Source organism: Schistocerca americana, chromosome 5 (assembly GCF_021461395.2).
Source record: "Schistocerca americana isolate TAMUIC-IGC-003095 chromosome 5, iqSchAmer2.1, whole genome shotgun sequence".
Classification (NCBI taxonomy): domain Eukaryota; kingdom Metazoa; phylum Arthropoda; class Insecta; order Orthoptera; family Acrididae; genus Schistocerca; species Schistocerca americana.
This window is the reverse complement of record NC_060123.1, coordinates 374,890,091-374,911,822: the sequence shown is the minus strand read 5'-3', so window position 1 is coordinate 374,911,822 and position 21,732 is coordinate 374,890,091.

The window sequence follows — 21,732 nt, the reverse complement described above, 5'->3', positions numbered from 1 at the left end:
CACCGAAATACTTTCAGAACATCTGATCACATTATCAGCTGTTCGGGAAAGAAGATTAACTGATGGATACGCTTGTGAGTCTCAGAATTACAGGATCGTCAAAGGTAAACTTGGCAAGCGTGTAGTGAGAACTACCCATTATCTTGGCACTAGGTTTGTTGTCGACAAAATATTCCTAGATTACGTCATAAAATTTTCCTCCCCTAACTGCCGAATCTCAACCCACGCTTTCCGAAGTATGAACCAAATTTACACCATCGTAAATTTGCGTGTTCCAGTCAATGAGACACACAAGAAAGACCCAGACGGAACAAATGAATTCTGGGAGGAACTGGAAAACCTCATATGTAAGATTCCTGAGAAGCATACTGTCATCTTGCTCGGTGATTTCGGGGCACAAAACTCTACAGAAAGAAAATTCCAAAACATTGTTGGGGAATAGAAAGACTCATAGAACTTTTCAAGGCATTCAATACAGACCTGAAACCAACGGCCTTCAAGCACTTGCTCAGTAAATAAAAAAAAGTGGGCGTCCCCAAACCACAACACTTTGTTGAGTACAAAATAGATAATGTGTCTGTCGCAAAGAAAGCACAAAGGGAGATTCAGAACATCAAAGTTTTGAGACGTGCAAACCTCGAATCAGATCATTAACTCTCAAAGACCAAGGTTATGCTTCACCCAACTAACACTAAGAGAGCCAATCAGCCAGTTCGACACAGAGAAATTCAGATATAACAACGAGGTCGCTCAAAAGCTGCAGTTCCAAGAGCCAGACAACGCAGCAATACGCAAGAAGCACCAGTGAAGACAACTAACAAAACAGCTCCACGAACAATACCGAAGAAACATTCGGGGGTGGACCTGCGCATGTGATGTGGTTTTGAGACAAATGCAGCTTGCATGGCAAAAATAGGAGTCACAGAAGAACGAAGAAAAATGGACGAAATTCCTGGATGCGAGAAAACACGCTGCTAAAACTGTCCGCAGGGTAAAACGTATTTTTGACAAGAAGCACCTAGTGCAGATTGAGGATGACTTTTAGAAGGGCAACATCTGAGGCTCCTACAAGACTTCCAAACGACATCTCAGTGAATGCAACAGCCTAAGTCTGTGCCTCAAAGGCCCCGTTGGTGAAGTTGCCTCCAGAATCAAGTTTCAAGTACGAAAACAGCACACACATCTATCCTGATTCATCACCTCCTACGAGAGAAAAACTAAACAGACCATATTTTCATTCGAGAACAACAAGGCATTAAGCGAAGACTCGATAATTGCCGAAACGAGGAAGAACGCATGAAACAAGACTACAGATAAACCAGCTGAGAGAATCCGCAACATCTGGGAAACTGAGGGACTTACATGTGGTTCATCCATTTCGCGTAGATAATTACCATGGCATCGCTCTTCTCTTAATAACTTACAAGATTCTTGCTAAATAACTTTCGACAAGGGCAGAAAGAAGTTGCACTTACAACTTGGTGAATACCAAGGAGAGTAGCAAGGAAGATTCACGAAAGGACGTTCATGTACGGAACAGATCATGTATTTTAAATGTGTTCTTCTTAATGAAAATATTTTAATGCCATTCTTGTAACTACAAGAAAGTGCGTGTCTTTGTCACCAAACGCGTTTCGTTGCGAAGACGGTATTAAAGTACCTTCAATAATTAAAAAGCCACTACGGACAATATAGTCTCCATAAACGAAATGTTCTTTATTATTTGAAACGTAGAAGTAAGAACTTCATAATTATCTACTTATATTTCAGAAAGGCATTGGATTCGACTGATCGAATAACTCTTCTCGAAGTCGTCAAAGAATTTGGCTTAGATGACAAAACAAGGGCTGTCATCCAAAGTCCCTTATTGTCACCACCTCCAATGTCTATAGTTGAAGTTTCAGATACTTTTGAAGTCAGGTCGAGAATGAAGAGCAAGAGGTGAAATATACCTCTAATTTTCAACGGAGTACCTGAAAAAGTGATTCGTGAGTGGAGAAAAGGATTGAGTGGCAAAGGTGTTGAAAACGAAGTCAATCTAGGCTATAGAAACTTGAATTTTACCGTTGACTTTCTGCCTTTCTAGATGACCTAGTAATTTCTTTCTGATTTGCTGGACACAGCTGCAGAACAAACCAATGAACCGGAGGCACAAGTAGCAAAGGCGGGACTCCAGATCCTCTTAGAGCAAGGTGAATTTATTACAAATCACAAATTACCACCTGGAGTACTAGGTGTAGAAAAATGGGGAAATTTAAACATCTCGGGCAGTGGACGGAGCCAAACACCTCTGAGAAAGAAGCCTTTGTATCACGGATGAGAGCAATGGAAATAACGCATCAACTAATCAAATATGTCTACAAGAAAAACTAATATCGACTGACGCCAATATAAGACATTACAGTAAAATAGTAAGACCGAAGGCCCTATTTGCCGCAGATTCCATGTTATGAGCAGAAAGGGTCTGATAGAGAAATTGCAAATAAGAAAATGGTAGATCTTGAGGAAAATCCTAAGCTCGATCAAAGGAAGTGTTGATTTCAGGAGATGGCACAACCAAGAACTCTTCAGACATGTAAAAAAGATCACAGACCCATTCGCAGGAGGAGGATTGTTTTCAATGACGACGTTGCACTTATGAGTCCTACGAGGTTGAGCAGCCGGATATTCCATTACTTTCTCAACAAGAAAACCAAGGAGGCGAGGTTCACCGAGATGGAAAAAGACTTGGGGATAAGACTGGAGGATATCCATAAACGCATTCCGCACGAGAGTAAAATCAAAGAGCACTTTGGTTTCCAAGAAAAGCCAAAACTAAAACTTAGTATCATCACCGAATGCGCACGTCGATATCGGGATGAACGCTCCAGTTTTGGCTGTTCAGAGCTGTTTGGTTTTACGGCCGAGCTGTGAGCGACGAGGACTCCGCATCAGTTGGCAAGACCGTCTGGTGGCCCAAGCTAGGAGGATAGTGCATACGGTTTCCCCGTCCAGTTGTGGTGACGTAGACGAAGCTGTTCGGTGGCCTGCGTTACTATTCGCACATAGTTACACGCTTTCTCTTGGTTCTTTCCATCGATTTACTATTGTGGTGTTGTTTGTACGTTGTTGACGATTCTCTTTCCTTTCAAGTTTGGATTCTTCTACATTTGTCATTTCGGGTTTGTGCGCGGTTGGCTGTCGTCGACTCGGCCCGATCGGCCACTCGCCGTTTTCTCAGAATCCACCTCGTGGCACTCTTACACCAGGGTAGTGCGTTACAAGGTAAAAATTGGCAAGAAATGGATTGAGGCGAGGAATGAATACTGGGCTAAATTCGAAGCCCAGGTGCAAATAAAAGGAAAAGTGCAGTTGAAATAGAATGGTCCTGAGAGAGCCAATACCAAAAGAAAAAGAAAAAGTGTTAAATACATGTGATTTGTAAGCTAAATTAATCCTGAATTTCTTGGGGTTTTTCTTAAAGTATGAGAATCATTTTTTGATTAGTGCATAAATAAAATTGCTATAGCATCTCCCACTGGTCATTGGCGTTATTGATGGTACTAGCACGCCACGGGGCTCTTAGAAAGTAGGAACGGATTAGCAACGGGATGTGCTGATTTGAGAAAGAAGTGAGTAAAAAGTGATTAGTATTACCGTGGGAGATTGTTTTCGGCAAGATGTGGGGGACAGAGGGGGAAATGATAGATAAGAGGATAAGAGAACCCCTAACCAAGCTGTTGGAAAGGGAGGGAGCAGAGTGTCGAGAAGAGGAGCACTGTCATGGAGACGACAACAAGTATTCTCCTCAATCTGGAAGAAAGGATGGATCTCTGGCCGGATTACATGGTCAGGTACGGGATGGTAGCTAAAATTTTATTGGGATAAGATGCAGGGAGCATATAAGGCAAAGGTTGAGAGGGAACTGCTTTTACACGGGGCTCGCAAGACTGGATTTCGTAAACCAATTTCCCAGTACCGCTTCAGGGTGGTGATATAAATACTTCAAAATCGATTCCGGAAACCCGCTTCTAGTTGCCGGTTTCCCAATTCCGCAATCGATTTTCGCTTCCACATAAACGCAACCTGTTTTGGAATGTGCTTGGGTTGTTAAGTAACCTCTTGTTTTCGGAATATTCAGTTAATATGTGCAGTGATAGAGAAGCAGAAATATCAGACTAAGCTTGAAGCTGTCTACCTGCAATATTTAAGCGAAGAGGCCGGCCGTGGTGGCCAAGCGGTTAAAGGCGCTACAGTCTGGAACCGCGCGACCGCTACGGTCGCAGGTTCGAATCCTGCCTCGGGCATGGATGTGTGTGATGTCCTTAGGTTGGTTAGGTTTAATTAGTTCTAAGTTCTAGGCGACTGATGACCTTAGAAGTTAAGTCGCATAGTGCTCAGAGCCATTTGAACCATTAAGCGAAGAGAAATAACGGTTGTGTTGACTGAATCAGGATCTGGATGAGCTGTTTTTCAACTGGGCTAACAAACCTGCTCCAAACTTTAACATGTAGATACGACAGTGAAAAACGGTTTCCAAAATTCGGTTTTCGTCTTTCGGAGGATGTGTCGTACGTAAACGTAGTGAATGTCGCGTCCAGCAGTAGTGAAATGGTGGCAGTAATTTGACGAAGGCCTCACAGATATACGATATGCTGACCAGGAAGTCCAGATCTTGTACCATGCAATTTTCATCTTGTCGGTAAGCTGGAAGAACATCTGGGAGAAATAGATATTCCCGCAATTAAAACGTTCAGACAGCGGTTCTCAAATGATCCCGTGACCAAGGAGCGGATTTCTATCGTTGATGAACAGAACGATGGGCACAACGCCTCGGCCTTTGTTAATTAATGACTATGCTGAAAAATAGTGTCGTGTATCTGAGTCACCAAAAAGTGTTGTGCAGCGGTCAAAAAACTTACTTGGCACGGCATCATGTATGTAACTTACTTTTTGAAGTACCTTCGTGTATCAAGTTTATGAACCAACGTCCAAGTAAAGCTATGAGGTAGTTATAGTGGATGGAGAGAATGGAAGGTTCAGAACTGCAAAAAGGATCAAGCAAGGAGAATCCATTTTAACAACACTAATTTCTGCAGCCTTGGAAGAGGTTTTCGTTTTAAGAATGGAATGGTTAAAATAGTTACACATCAACGGATGTTATCTGAATTACCTTCAATTCGCGGATAGTGTGGCTTCATGTAGACAGGAACAAAGAAGGAATGAAACCTTAACCTCGTGTCGACGGCAAGGTCATTACAGACTAGCACATCCTCTGACTGGGAAAGGCTGGTGAAGAAATTACCGTGTACTTGTGAGGATCCTGTGTTGCTACATGTCAAGTTATTTTTCATTGTGTGCAACATTCAAGAGTAAACTATGAAAGGGTGCTGTAGCCACCTTTCATTAGTCCGGTAGCCCATTTTCATTACCATTTCTCTTTCTTTTCCTTGTTTCTCTATTCTCTTTACTCTCATAGTAGTGTGATTGAATGAATGTGGTTGTGTGTCATGTTGCTAGACGGTGGCATAGTCTGCTGCAGAAAGTCTGCGATAGTCGTACAGATTCAGCAGAAGTTGCACATAATAGCCAACTCTCGTAGTGGTCAAGTCGGCAAAGAGGTTTCCGCTACTTGTGAGAAATCCACCTGCGTTAGGTTGGTGGCGGAAATGGCATCTTGGGGTTTGCCGGTCCACGCGGAGCGTGGAAGAGGCTGGAGAAGCGGGAGGCAGTCTGCCGCCGGTACGGGAAGCGTCCACAGATGTGCTCCAGTCGAAGAAGGGTGAGTTAGACTGACCGCGTGGCGCGTTGTTACTTGGCGAGGGGAGAGCTGTTAGCCTTTGGTCTCGCTTTTCAAATCTGGAAGATTGCGTTGCCTTGTCGCAGCAAGGAATGCAAAACTTTGGCAGATTTTTCTTTTAGCAAATTTATGTAGCAGACTTGGAGCCGCCGGAAGAGCGCCACACAAAGGCGTCGATAAGAAGTGAGCACTCGCTTCTGTATGAATGTCTGTTTGCCTTCAGCTGTGCCTGTATAAGCTTTCACCTTTCTAAATATTTAGAGCCTTGCCTTCTCGTAAATTTTCCTTACTTTCCGTGTCTTTCGTCCGTGGGGAGCCAACCACGTGGTAGAACATTATAGTTGTTGGACTACCGGCATCACTAACTGTCCGATCGCATGTTTGTTTTAGAAAATGTTAACATGATTGTATGATGTGATATTGTTGCAACTTGCCCACGATACCTCACGATTAGTTACACATGGCTTACCCTGTTCACGGATTTCGGTAAACCAGAGATCTTCTGATGCGCAGTGAGGATTAGTTATCTTCAGTTGGATGTGCTAATTGGTATATTGTTTTTCTGTAATACAGAATTTACGTGAATTTATGATATAGGCATGCATTTTCTTACATGTTTTATCTTGTATATGTATTACTGTATAGACATTGTGATTTAGTATTCAATTGTGTTACAAGTTTGGGTTGATTCTTGTCCTGTGGCGTGTACCGGCGTCATATAGTAGATCTTGGGTGCTTTGTGGGGACTGTGAGTCCATTAGGAGACTTTGGCATTATTCTTATTGTATTTTGGAGCACGGAGTAACTATCCTTATGATGGAGACGCGTAGCTGTTCAGGGAGCCGCGATCGGAAAAACCTGCCAGACAATAACCCTGAACAAGGACGAGGTCAAAACGTCGAGTCCGACCAGGAACGAAACGCGGAAAACGCAAGTACAAGTGTCGTCCATCCTGAGCCCGCTGTAGTGATTTCGAATCATTCGATAGATGCAAATTCATTACAGGCTATGCTACGACAATTACTAGACAGTAATAGGAGACATATCGAGGAAGTGAATAAAAAACAAGCAGAAGAAAATAGGAGGCATATCGAGGAAGCGAATAAAAGATTGACTAGTGAAATAGTACAGGGTGTTGGGGAGAAACTGGCGATCATTGACCAACGCATCTCCGCCTTAGAAGAGGGGCAGCAAGTCATTAGCAAGCAGGTGATGGAGCAAGAAGAAAGGTTCGCTGGGAATATACGTATACTAGCAGAACAATGCAGAGTGAACAAGCTCTTGAGTCCCGAGTAGGACAAAATTCCGCCAGGGATCTCCGGGCGTTAGCAGAACAATGCCAGAGTGACCACGCGGCTCTTGTGTCCCGAATAGAGGACACTGCGGCTAAGTGCCCGGTCCACCTTAGCGCGCAGGTAGAAACCCTCAGCCAGGCGATAATAGCTCTCGAGCGAGAGCAAGGCTTACGCAAACAAAACAAGACAAGGCCCACCGAGAGATGCGAGAAGAAATAGCCAGGATCTCAGACGCAGTGGCGCCTAAGTATGACAATAATAGGGAAACGATTACCTCGTCATCAGCGGATGCAGACGAAATACGGTCGATAACGAAATGTCCGCGTAGCAGTGTGAAATAAAAATACAACAAAGAGGGGATACCGAGGGAATATGTGAGCGCATTGCCCGTTTAGAACTTCACCTAAAAGGGTTAAAGGCCCATGAAGTTGAAAGAAATGAACGAAAGGGCCATTATTCCGACGATGATTCCGGGAACGATGGCGAATTTGATCATCGTCATGATCACGGATCTCGTACCTGGTGGGAACGGCGCGGATCCCCTCAGGAACGTTCGCCAAGGGAAACTCACGAATTTGACTTTAAACATTTTCTGACGGTGAGGAAGTTTGAAGTCTTCCGTAACTCGGCTACGGGGATTCACCCGCGGGCCTGGTTACAGCAGTTCGAGTTCTCCCTTCCTCCTACGTGGCCCAGTGCGCACAAGATGGAGGATATGTGCGGCTACCTCGAAGGTGAGCCAGCGGCGCGGATGAGGTCAATTGCACGCAATTGCTACACTGTCGGGGAGTTTCGTCTACACTTCCTGTCGATCTATTGGTCAGTGGCAGCGCAGAGTCGTGTAAAACACGGACTAATTATGCTACCAGAGTTAAACCAGTCGAAATTCTCCAGCCCTGTGCAGATGTTCGAGCATATGCTGCAGGCGAATGAACATCTTGACGATCCTTATGGACCTGCGGCAATTATTCGTATTTGCCTGGGAAAGTTTCCAATGCAGTTGCGGCACGTTATCCTTGCAGGACGATGTAAGGATGACGTAGAGGGTTTTCGCAATCTCCTTCTAGAGCTTGAGTGCGATGCGAATGGCACCACGCAGAATTACGGTCAGAGCGCCTACGAGCAGCGGCAGCGCAAGCGAAGCCGCAGCCGTAGATACAGGTGGAAATCCAGACGTAACGGGTCGCCTGAGAGTTACAGAGCGCGCGAGCGTTGGCAGCGTCGCGACTCCTCACGGAACACGGACGGAACAAAATATGCCAATGGTCATCATTCTCCGAGAGGAAATCAAAGACACCCCAGGGAGTTTACAAGATTTGGTAATGAGCAGAGATTTAGGCGCAATTATAGCGGACCTAGGAACGGTAGTGGTAACCGACCACAAAATAATTATCGAACAAGCAACAACAGGGGTGCCGTAAACAGTACGGGTGGTCCGCCAGAGGGTGTTGAAATTCGTCCCGCAAACCCGCGGCACAATCCGACAAATGCCCCTAATCAAAGGGATCAATGACTATTGGATGACTCGGTTGGCGCAACTTAATGAGGACCCGTGCTATTGAAGATATTGATGTGCATTTGATAAAGGAAGACGTTATTATGGAAGATTTGTTGACATTCTCCGAGAGGAAATCAAAGACACCCCAGGGAGTTTACAAGATTTGGTAATGAGCAGAGATTTAGGCGCAATTATAGCGGACCTAGGAACGGTAGTGGTAACCGACCACAAAATAATTATCGAACAAGCAACAACAAGAGTGCCGTAAACAGTACGGGTGGTCCGTCAGAGGGTGTTGAAATTCGTCCCGCAAACCCGCGGCACAATCCGACAAATGCCCCTAATCAAAGGGATCAATGACTATTGGATGACTCGGTTGGCGCAACTTAATGAGGACCCGTGCTATTGAAGATATTGATGTGCATTTGATAAAGGAAGACGTTATTATGGAAGATTTGTGGAGGGAGGGCCACAGTATTGGTGTGTCTGCGGTAAACCCAGTCGCTTCTGTTTCGTAAAATTACAGTGCGTATTTTCCAATGTTTTGATTCACTCTGGTGTGATTAAAATTAACGTGTATATTTTCTATGAATTGTAAAGGGTCCCCCAATATGTGTGTAGTTATTTCTTCTTGTCAGCAGAAAGGAGTAGTGTTGTGCAGCTTCAAAACATCTGAATGTGAATGATTATGAGGCTCATATGAAGCGTTTCCTATTACAGTAAGATGGCTTTCGTTCTTTGATGACTAAAAAGGTATCGGGTGTGTTGGCGTGGCGAGTCAATGGTCGTAAGGCAATTCTTGATGATAAATTACACTTTTAGTGTTCTTATTCCCCTTAGGTGAGCATGATTCAGTGAGATTTTTCAAATGTACTGCGATGTTAATGAAGCAACTTGGTGACTTGTAGGTGAAGGACTTGTGTATGAAGGGAGATTAATAGTGTTTGATTTTCAGAGTTGCCATCTTATAAGATATTTGGAAAGTGTAACTTGCCGTCACATACTACTAGGTACGGTTGAGGACACCAGGATGTGAAACCCCAGAAGATGTATATGGAAACAGCTTATAAACTCAAGCAGCTTGATATTTAATAGAGAATCAATGCGACTACCTCCAAGCTAAAATAACATGACGGTAGGTGAGGACCCCTGGGGACATGTGGTGAGTAAGTGTGTAATCATTATGAGTATCTTATGATAACAGTAAGTTGGGTACTCATGGCCCTGGACAACGGATTTCTTTTGACAGTATTTTTTTATGTACTTATAGGACGAAGTGTTTATGTGTTTGCTAATAGGATAGGATGATTTTTATTTCCATTTTTATGCCCACTGACCTTTTGCATTAGTCTGATGAATAGATGTTGAAACATTTACCATTCCAGATGTGACTTGAATGAACCTTCTGTGTCTCATTAATCATAACTTTTATTATGCAATATCCATAGAAAAGAAGTCTCGGAAATTTTTCACAGATCAGCAAACATGTTCTGCAAACCTTGGAGGAGCAGTCAATGAACAACGATATGGGTATTGGTGTTGAAAGGAATATTTTGTTTATATGTGGGAATTGTAGTCGAGCTATATGGTGATGGTGACTAGTACGAGCTGTGTAGATTGTGTGTGAGAGCGTAGTTAGGAGTAGGTAGAGTTTTGTGTTTGTAGCTAGCAGCGGCGCCAAATCCTATCCAAATCCTGACCAAACCTTGTACAAGATCTACCCTGAATGATTGACAGCAGATGTAATGCTCGAACTATATTTTATAAAAAGGATTTTTAGTTTGTTTGAATATTGGTTATTTAATTTTCTTCATTGGTTTTTTTATTAGTGATGTTAAGAAGGCCCTTTTTGTCAAGTTAATTTTGGGCACTATTCCATGTATTGATAAGGAGTGACAAACTCCGAAGATTTTGTGGTAATCTGTACACATGATATTTTGTAACGATCTCTGCGAGCGCAGTTCTTAAGTGGGTGCAAGGCCGCCTAGGGAGCCTCCGCATCAGAAAGCACAGGGCTTGGTCCACCGGCAGGCGTTGCAGAATCCTGGTATCAACGGCGAAGCAGTGGTGCGGCGAGCGGTCACAGCTGTTTCCCCATCAGACGGGAGGGGATGCTGGTCTTCCCCCAGGCGCAGGCTCACACCGGAGCCCGCAGGCGTGTCACCACGGCAGCGCCAGCTGATGGCCGGCGTTCCACCCCATGCGCTAGTCATCTGACAAGCGAAAGGGAAAGTATGACGCACACCAGGCGAGGCCGCCGATCCCTGAGGGCCGCTAGTCCAGACGGCTGCTGCGGTGAGGTAACGCCCACTGCCCGGAGGGACACGGGTCCCACCACCGACGCATCAGCTGAGACGGTGCAAAGAGGTGATAAGCGGGTCTCAAGCCCGACACCCGCACGAGTTTACGTCGACCTCGATGCGACGCAGAAGAGCGCATGTCTCCCCATTGACACGACAGGAGACGGGGGCGTGTGTCGGTAAAACACATTCCTCCACAACACACGGACGACGACCGCCAAGCCGCCTTCTCGATGATGAGGCAGGGCCCACAAGTGGCGATGTCCTGCAAATCTGCAACGCCGAACCATCCCACAGTATGGACGCAGAGGGTGGAAACGGGCACGAGGCAACGTCGCGGGGTGCTGTATAGGATGAACAACCTGGGTTACAACGGACGTTACAATCAACGCCGCTGCGAACTCCCCAGTTCAGTGTTGTGGTCCCCTAGTAGCTTATTCTCCAAGTCGCCTTTAGAAGAGACGCCCACCCCAGCACCTAAAGAGAATACCCAGTGAAAATACCATGTGACGAAACTGCAAAATGACAGCGTGTCAACGAGCTGGTTTATGGGTGTCTTTTTGTACTCATGTCTTATTTTCCATAGGTGGTTATTTACCAGCTGTCATTCCATTGGGTTCATTAATGATTTTGTATCACTGTATTTGTTGTGAAAATTGTATTTTGCACTTTCACTTACATGTTTTTATTTATGTCAGCACCAGCTGATACTGCTTTGGTTCGTGATAATGATTTTGCAACATTGAATTTGTTTATATATGTATATATTTTGTGTACCTGTTCATCTATGTCTCTATGTTAACTTTTGATAATAGGTTTAAGCAATTTTAAGATAATATCTCATGTTTGTTGTCGTTGTAGGTCAGATGACATGATGTTAGCGTACAGTATCACACTTAATTTAATTTGTTTTGTTAGCCTTGCGGACCGCATGAGGTCACAATTATTGACTAAGGTCAGATAAAACTCATTTGGATCTAAGAGATCAATCAATTCTTTTGTGCTGCTGTTTGCCTGTAGCAATTGTTGCTCGTTAGGGTATGTTTGTTTTGAAGACTGTTGGCGAATCTCCTAGCATGGCGAGAAAATTCGCGGCACAGTCTTCTCCAGGACGTTTGGGGTGATGAAAGGGTCCTGTAGCCACCTTTCATTAGTCCGGTAGCCCATTTTCATTACCATTTCTCTTTCTTTTCCTTGTTTCTCTATTCTCTTTACTCTCATAGTAGTGTGATTGAATGAATGTGGTTGTGTGTCACGTTGCTAGACGGTGGCGTAGTCTGCTGCAGAAAGTCTGCGATAGTCGTACAGATTCAGCAGAAGTTGCACATAATAGCCAACTCTCGTAGTGGTCAAGTCGGCAAAGAGGTTTCCGGTACTTGTGAGAAATCCACCTGCGTTAGGTTGGTGGCGGAAATGGCATCTTGGGGTTTTCCGGTCCACGCGGAGCGTGGAAGAGGCTGGAGAAGCGGGAGGCAGTCTGCCGCCGGTACGGGAAGCGTCCACAGATGTGCTCCAGTCGAAGAAGGGTGAGTTAGACTGACCGCGTGGCGCGTTGTTACTTGGCGAGGGGAGAGCTGTTAGCCTTTGGTCTCGCTTTTCAAATCTGGAAGATTGCGTTGCCTTGTCGCAGCAAGGAATGCAAAACTTTGGCGGATTTTTCTTTTAGCAAATTTATGTAGCAGACTTGGAGCCGCCGGAAGAGCGCCACACAAAGGTGTCGATAAGAAGTGAGCACTCGCTTCTGTATGAATGTCTGTTTGCCTTCAGCTGTGCCTGTATAAGCTTTCACCTTTCTAAATATTTAGAGCCTTGCCTTCTCGTAAATTTTCCTTACTTTCCGTGTCTTTCGTCCGTGGGGAGCCAACCACGTGGTAGAACATTATAGTTGTTGGACTACCGGCATCACTAACTGTCCGATCGCATGTTTGTTTTAGAAAATGTTAACATGAATGTATGATGTGATATTGTTGGAATTTGGCACTATACCTAGAAATTGTGCCTCCACAAACCACGTGTTATCAGGAATCGCGTACATGCCTCACATCCTTAGTTTAGGAATAAATGATTTTATCTGCAATTTTCTCTTGTGTTCCGAGATTACGTTTTTGCGCCTAAGCCACTCACCTCGTAGCTTTCCCATTAGCACATCCAATGCGTTTCCTTATGCACAGGTCCAGTGATTAGTCTCCTCTTGTATTTTGTAACAAATGCTTTAGATTAAATCATATTTTCAGGTGTGTTGTTGGGAGCTGATCTTATGCAGTGTTCATGCATTTTCTATTTTATTTTAAATGTTTGATTGTCGTGAACAGCGCACGGGCAATACTATTAATTACATCGTATCCGCTGTGAGCGAGCTCACAACGTATGCATTTTTGTGAGTTTTTGGTCTGTGATCAAATTAATTTATTTTCCGATTCGACCAAATCTTTGATTAGTTGTATGGTTTGAGTCGGTGGCGACCCTATTCTTCTCACGTTGATTTCATAAGCAATAAGTATTTCCATTCCCAATAATAAGGAATAACCCGTAGTAACGTGGTTAGTTACAACTAATCGATCGGTTTCGTCACAGTGACTGTGTTGCAGCTAGCTCTGGTTTAGCCGGGCAGAATTCCGAAGTAATGGCTGCCCGCTGACAATGTTTTGAATAGTGTCTGATTGTTGTTGATGGGTGAGAGCCCTTAGAGCGGCAGTCGAGCAAGGATTTAGTCTAAGGGACCGAGGCTAGCGGGTGAGCTGAGACGACGAGCGGGCTGGCACTGTGCGTATGAAATTGGTAATTCGTTTGGAATATGATTATCCGCGCCGCGTTTGTTCACTTTAGACTTTCAGTGTGAGAAAATTGATGTCGTATGCTGGCATGTGGATTGCTGCTAAACTGCGCATATTTAAAAGTTTTTTTGCTTCCGTGGGGATCCACAGCCTCTACGTGTTTAATTAAAGTACGCGTTGTCCTTTGTAGGCAGTATTGAGCTATACTAAAATCGTGTTATTTGCTAATTTCGTCCGTGAGCCATTATGAAGCACCTGAAATAAACGAACGTGGAAGAGCGTCATAGGTCTGCATAGATCGTCATGTGTAAATAAAGCGTTCTGTAGCTCTTATTAACGAAGCCAGATTTACAGTGCAATAACGTTACTTACATTTGTTATGTCATGTATTACATACCGTGCTCATCACATTCTTTTATGTTGCATACGTGAAACCAGAAGTCAAACTCCATCGTAACATACTCTAAGTGCTGCAGCATGACAACCAAAACAGTTGTCAAAAATGCACTTATTTCCAAACATTGTAAACCTGTTGACAGCCATGTGCAATTATATTACATTTACTGCTGCGTGGCAGACTTTGTTGGAGTATTGTGTACTCGGTAATCAGCTGCCAAAGGTCACTTAAGGCATGTACATTCTTTACAGTACATTAAAATCATGTATGAAAGTATTAATATCATGAAACACGTTGCAAAAATATTGTAAAGTAAGTCATCAGTTACTTAAGGTTACCTACAGATATACAGAGACCAGCATATTGTACAGTCGGATCAGATAGATGATTCATATATACAAGGTGTCTCACCTAACTCTGCCACCTCAAAATCTCTGGAACAACAACAGATGTACACCGAAGGTAGAGCGTGCTGTGGTGATATTGGTATGTTTACGGCGGGATACAGGCGCCAGTGCAGGAAGCCCCTACTCTGAGCACAGTACTACATGCGATGCATTACGTCAGAAGCTGTGACGCCGTTGCTATCTTTTACAAGCCACATACTTCAGAACTTATGAGGTTTATAAACATGAAACCAAGTGTGTTACCACTAATTGTACCTCTAGTTGTCATTTACCAACAATAAACATTATGCGCAGGACACCCATCATTCTGATACCGCATTATTTGACACATCATAAAGAGGAGGACCGGTTCAAGTAAGGTACAGCTCAAGAAAGGGCAAAACTTTCCCCCTTTAGGAGTGCCATCAATGATATATGGGCCGATGATGTGTTGTCATACAATAACCACACCATACATTAACACTCCACAGACGTTGTACGTCAGCCACATCACGGTTACCGGCAGAGCGAGAGGTGCACGCTTGAGTCACGGGACGTGCGTTAGCTGTGCGCTTCGTTTATTTCAAGCGTCAACTTTGCTTCGCAATATCTCTGGACTTAATTGACGTATTGCGATGCAACCAACGCCATTATTTTTGTAATTTTTCATGCTACTGATTGCATACGAAATAATAGGCGTTGGCCATTTAGAAATACGAAAGTTTGTGTTGAAAATAATATTTGTTCACGTTTTAAAATTTCTTATAGTATTTGGTTTCCTAAGCCCCTGCCGTACGTTGACGCTGGTAGAAACCGTTTCTGAACATCTATTGTTGTTCCAGAGATATCTGAGGTGGCAGAGTTAGGTGAGACACCCTGTATATGTGGTTAACTGTATAAGTAGTGTTTTCAGCAATAAACAGTAAAGTTCTTAATATGCCAACAATAACCATTCTTAATCGAAGCCGTTGTTATCTGGTTTCTTAAATAATAAATCATTGGAATATGTGTCTTTTAATCATTGGAGTTGGGAGAGGCAGCAGAAAAAGTCTTCAGAACCGGAGCCAGACTGCCAGCATCAACGTATGGTGAGGGAATTTGGATTTTTCAGCAACGCCTCGATTTTAAAGCAACATTGGATGGAAAAAGGAATATAGACAATAACAGTTACTTTGATTATAAATTGAGTGCGCAGTATGTATTTGAATAATGATGTCTAGTGAAACTTAGAATAGTGATGTAATTATTGGAGAGGACAGATTTAATCAGAAGAATGTTTCTGTGGATCTTATTAATGAATCTGAACTAATTAACAGTATACAATATTTAGATGAAGACGAAAATGAAAAAGTAAGTTTGGTCGTAAATATTGAATCGCGTGAAGCAGGAGCAGACAACAGTCATGTTAATACTGTAGGAGGGAGTGATACGATATTGCAATTGTTAAAACAAATAAGAGATGATAGTGAAAAAAACTGATAATAATAAAAAATTGGCTAAAATATTGGATCAAAATATAGCAGATCTTTGTAATGAGTTTCAGGGTCAGTTCATCAGATTTGCGCAGGAATAGGATAAAATGTTGGACCAAAATGTAGTAAATCTTCGTAATGAGTTGCACGGTTACTTCAACAAATTTGCGCAGGAATGTAGAAAATCGCTCTACAAGAAACATGATTTCATGCGAGAGATCATGACACGTTATCATCTGGTGGGAGCAGAGGTAATTAAGGTACATCAGACCCTAGTAAACACACAGAAGGAAGTCGTGAAACAAGCTCTGCTGGACAAGCGTTAACAAATAACGAGATAAATCGTGCTATAGATCAGTGCGAAAAAAATAAAAAGTCCGATATCAGAGTAGTATCGATTGTGCAACAACAATGTTCCAATTTACAATCAAAAGTGCAGTAACTAGAAGAAACAATGAAGACGGTCAAAATTTACAATTCAGCATTTTATACGAATATTATTCGGCAAGAAATACACTCCTGGAAATTGAAATAAGAACACCGTGAATTCATTGTCCCAGGAAGGGGAAACTTTATTGACACATTCCTGGGGTCAGATACATCACATGATCACACTGACAGAACCACAGGCACATAGACACAGGCAACAGAGCATGCACAATGTCGGCACTAGTACAGTGTATATCCACCTTTCGCAGCAATGCAGGCTGCTATTCTCCCATGGAGACGATCGTAGAGATGCTGGATGTAGTCCTGTGGAACGGCTTGCCATGCCATTTCCACCTGGCGCCTCAGTTGGACCAGCGTTCGTGCTGGACGTGCAGACCGCGTGAGACGACGCTTCATCCAGTCCCAAACATGCTCAAAGGGGGACAGATCCGGAGATCTTGCTGGCCAGGGTAGTTGACTTACACCTTCTAGAGCACGTTGGGTGGCACGGGATACATGCGGACGTGCATTGTCCTGTTGGAACAGCAAGTTCCCTTGCCGGTCTAGGAATGGTTGAACGATGGGTTCGATGACGGTTTGGATGTACCGTGCACTATTCAGTGTCCCCTCGACGATCACCAGTGGTGTACGGCCAGTGTAGGAGATCGCTCCCCACACCATGATGCCGGGTGTTGGCCCTGTGTGCCTCGGTCGTATGCAGTCCTGATTGTGGCGCTCACCTGCACGGCGCCAAACACGCATACGACCATCATTGGCACCAAGGCAGAAGCGACTCTCATCGCTGAAGACGACACGTCTCCATTCGTCCCTCCATTCACGCCTGTCGCGACACCACTGGAGGCGGGCTGCACGATGTTGGGGCGTGAGCGGAAGACGGCCTAACGGTGTGCGGGACCGTAGCCCAGCTTCATGGAGACGGTTGCGAATGGTCCTCGCCGATACCCCAGGAGCAACAGTGTCCCTAATTTGCTGGGAAGTGGCGGTGCGGTCCCCTACGGCACTGCGTAGGATCCTACGGTCTTGGCGTGCATCCGTGCGTCGCTGCGGTCCGGTCCCAGGTCGATGGGCACGTGCACCTTCCGCCGACCACTGGCGACAACATCGATGTACTGTGGAGACCTCACGCCCCACGTGTTGAGCAATTCGGCGGTACGTCCAACCGGCCTCCCGCATGCCCACTATACGCCCTCGCTCAAAGTCCGTCAACTGCACATACAGTTCACGTCCACGCTGTCGCGGCATGCTACCAGTGTTAAAGACTGCGATGGAGCTCCGTATGCCACGGCAAACTGGCTGACACTGACGGCGGCGGTGCACAAATGCTGCGCAGCTAGCGCCATTCGACGGCCAACACCGCGGTTCCTGGTGTGCCCGCTGTGCCGTGCGTGTGATCATTGCTTGTACAGTCCTCTCGCAGTGTCCGGAGCAAGTATGGTGGGTCTGACACACCGGTGTCAATGTGTTCTTTTTTCCATTTCCAGGAGTGTAGAAATGCTAATGCAAGGAAATAGTGGTGCAGGTTGTTGTACGAATATTATGCTCGGCAAGGACTATTTAAGGTATTTGGTTGACACAAACAATTATATTCACGGATTGTATGAAACTGTTTAAAGTTGTGTTTGCACAAATTCAGAATGAATCAGTAAAAATCAACATTTGTGTGTAACACACAGTGCAGGTGCTAAGGCGTGAGGGTAATGTGTGCCTGGTCATTACTCACATTTACGGAGTTCGAAACAGCATTCCTCCACTAATATTGGTCGCGTGAGAAACAATTATGTATCAAAGAAAAACTATTTTCGTAGCACAATTACCATCGTCACGAAGGGCCAGTGCATCAACTTTCTTCAGAAACATTGGAAACGAACAAGTTATGTGGAAGATCCTATTAGCGACGATAATTTGTATGTCAAATTCGACGAAATTTGATATTTTCTGTTTTCTATTCCTTGACGTGCCTTAGATTGTCCTGAATATTTTGGTATATCGCACACTAAGAACTAAAAATTTTAAGACTTTCAAATAATGTTTTTAAACCTGACATGCAACTAACAATTTCACCACCTCGTATACACTGCCAGTGTTGAACAGCCATATCTCGGCAACCACATAGTCTAAAATGCTGTGAATTGCCCATTTTGATACTTGTGTTGCGTCTCAAAAAATTGGCATTTCGAAAAACGAAATCAGTCCTCTTTTTGTGGCGCTAGTTTGTTAGAAAATAGTGTGTTAGCCAGCAATTTCTGTAGTGAACTTGAATATAACGTTGTTTCATACGGAATAAATCGACTAAGCTTAAAATAAGCTCAAATTTGCGGTTTCAAAAATGTGAGCTCTTAATTTGCGCTTGAAGTTGTAGAAGAAACATGCGCAAACAATGAATGGAGCGTAAATAAACAAAGTTTCTGAAGTGAGCATGCCCTGTAATGGAGGGAAGCTGAAATTTCTGGTAATGTAAATGCATGTACAAATTAACTTTCTCTTCCTTTGATAGTAATGGAGGCAATAAAACCTATATTCAAAGGTTTGACAAATTCAGAGGTACTGGACAAACGTTTGCATGAGAACACCCAAAATATGAAGGTTTCATCAACGATGATGTGAGGTGCCTTGTGCCGGCCGAATAATGTTTTTGTTGGCCCTGAGATTCTAATGTTAGTAGTGTCTGATGCTGTAACAACGTTTAACAGTAGGATCTGTAAGTCTAAAGGTTTCAGAGAAGTTATGGTTGAGATTAGGGCAAAACACAACTAGAGGACTGTGAGATCTGGATGTGCTTCTTGTGCGCTGAGGAGAGTTTGCTACTCGGCAAATAACGCCTGCCTTGGAATCAACAAAACTACAATCAACTGTGGTACAGTGACATGCGAAGGGATGAACACTCGCGAAATTATGTGAGCGATGATGATCCGTTTCGAAATGACGAAAGGAACGAATATGATTTTGGTAGACAGAACCAACAGGTAGTAGACGATAGAATAGCTCGGTATCGTCAACCGCTCTGAGATATGGACAGCAGACACCGACACAAGAGCGATTACTGGTAAACTAAAATTAATTTCGATGGGATCCTCTCCGGAACACTCGAATAGTGTAGAGGGTCAAATGTGAGAGTACAAATGATTAGATGCGAAACTGAAGACATTAAAGCTGAACTACTAAGAGAAGATGTGCAAATTATAGATGAGGCTTTGAATCCAGTGACTGAACTCACTGTAAATGGTCGGAAAATTACAGCAGTTTTAGATTCTGCCATTTCCTGCCTTACCTACATTAATAAAGAATAGCTCAGTTTGGTCAAGGGGAACCGATCAACAAGAAGCGTTTGATGTGTGCGGACAGACCATGAGGCACCGTCTTTTCTTCTTCTTTTTCACTGTAAATTATTGCATAATCATTATGATAGATGGGCTCTCAGGAATTCAATTTTTAGATACAATACATGCCAGGGAAACAAAAGTAATAGCTGATGCTTTGTCACGTCTTCTGCAACATTTGAAATATATTTATACCGAAACACAATGTGGAAAGGAAATCGAGATTAATTTCACAAGAAGAGTAGAGGGAGACTAAAAAGTTCGTAAATTTTTATATAATATCAGAGCAGAGCAAGAAGCAGATGAGATATTAAAAATGATAAAGACAATATATAAAGATGAAGTGAAGATTAAAATTCGACAATATTACTTAACTGATAATGATGTCGTTTATCAAAGAACAAACTCAGATTCATGGAGGCATTCCATACCAGAATATGTTGTCGATGATCTGTTCAAATATATTCATAACAGTTTCGCACAGTTTCATCCAAGGAAATGTATACAATAACTTCTAAAACAAGTGATTTTTGATAACATGTCTTGATGAGTGCAAAGAACTATTAAAGAATGTGAGTTATGTCAGCGTACCAAATGTTCTCAATATTTTCCCTCAGATGATGTCATTGGTTTTGATCCTTTTGATCCCTTCCAACGTATCATAGGCTTTCTCGCTAATCTTGGTTGTGTTGGAATTATTTTTAAAATCTGTTCGCTTCTTTTCATTGTGAAAAGCTAACAGGAAGGTCATAGTTAAAAAATCAAAGGAGACTACGCTGACGAAAAATAAATCGCAACACCAAGAGGGAGTTGTGCAACATAAACGAAAGTTGGTAGCTGTGTTTCTACATCTAAAATATGATGACTATTCAAATTTCGCTCCTGTCGCATAAGAGTGGCGCTAGTAAAGCTACTATGAGGATCCAAATCATTTTTGCTTTAAATACAGTCACTATCCGACGGGGGCGTTAGTTACCTTTAAGATTGGACGTTGTGGGTTTATGTTAGTCAAGAATGCCTTTAAGGCGACAAAGATGCCGTTTAAACACCTCACTGAGTTTGAACGACTTCATGTAATATGGCTACGAGAAGCTGGATGTTGCTTCTGCGATACTGCAGAAAGACTTGCCAGGAATATAGCCACTATACATGACTGCTGGCAGCGGCGGTCACAAGAATGTACGGTCGCAAGAAGGCCGGGCTCCGGATGTGCACAAGGCACTGCCGAGAGGGAAGATGCCCATCTTGTTTGGCGTAGGGCTTTGGAACATTTCATTGACCCTAAACCACCACCATTTGCGACTTCAGTGGTGTCAAGTGAGAGCTCATTGGAGGGCAGGGTGGAGGTCTGTTGTGTTTTCTTAGGAAAGCTGGTTCTGTTCGGTGCCAGTGATAGCTGTGGGCTGGTTACAAGGAAGCCAACTGAGGGCCCACAGCCAACCAGTCTGCGTTCTAGACACATTGGAGCTATGGTCTGGGATGCGATTTCGTATGACAGCTGGAGCACTCTTGTGGTTATCCGAGGCCCCTGACTGCAAATTTGTACGTCAGTCTCGTGATTGTGCTGCCATCTATGAACGGCATTCCAGGATAACTCTTGCTCACATACGGCTGCTGTAACCCAACATGCTCTACAGAGTGTCGATATGTTGCCTTGAGCTGCTTGATCACCATATCTATCTCCAGTGGAGCACATGTGGAACACCGTCGGACGACAATTCCAATGTCATCCACAAACAGCATTAATCGTCCCTATATTGACCGACCAAGTGCAACACTCATGGAGCTCTATCCCACAAATAGAGATCAAATGGTGCAAATGACTGTAAGCACTACGGGACTTAACACCTGAGGTCATCAGTCCCCTAGATTTAGAACTACTTAAACCTAACTAACTTAAGGACAACACACATCGATGACCGAGGCAGGATTCGAACCTGCGACCGTAGCAGCAGCGCGGTTACGAACTGAAGCGCCTAGAACCGCTCGGCCACACGCCTGAAAATTGAGATCAGGCGCGTGTACAACACAATGAACGCACGGTTGCATGCTTACATTCAACAT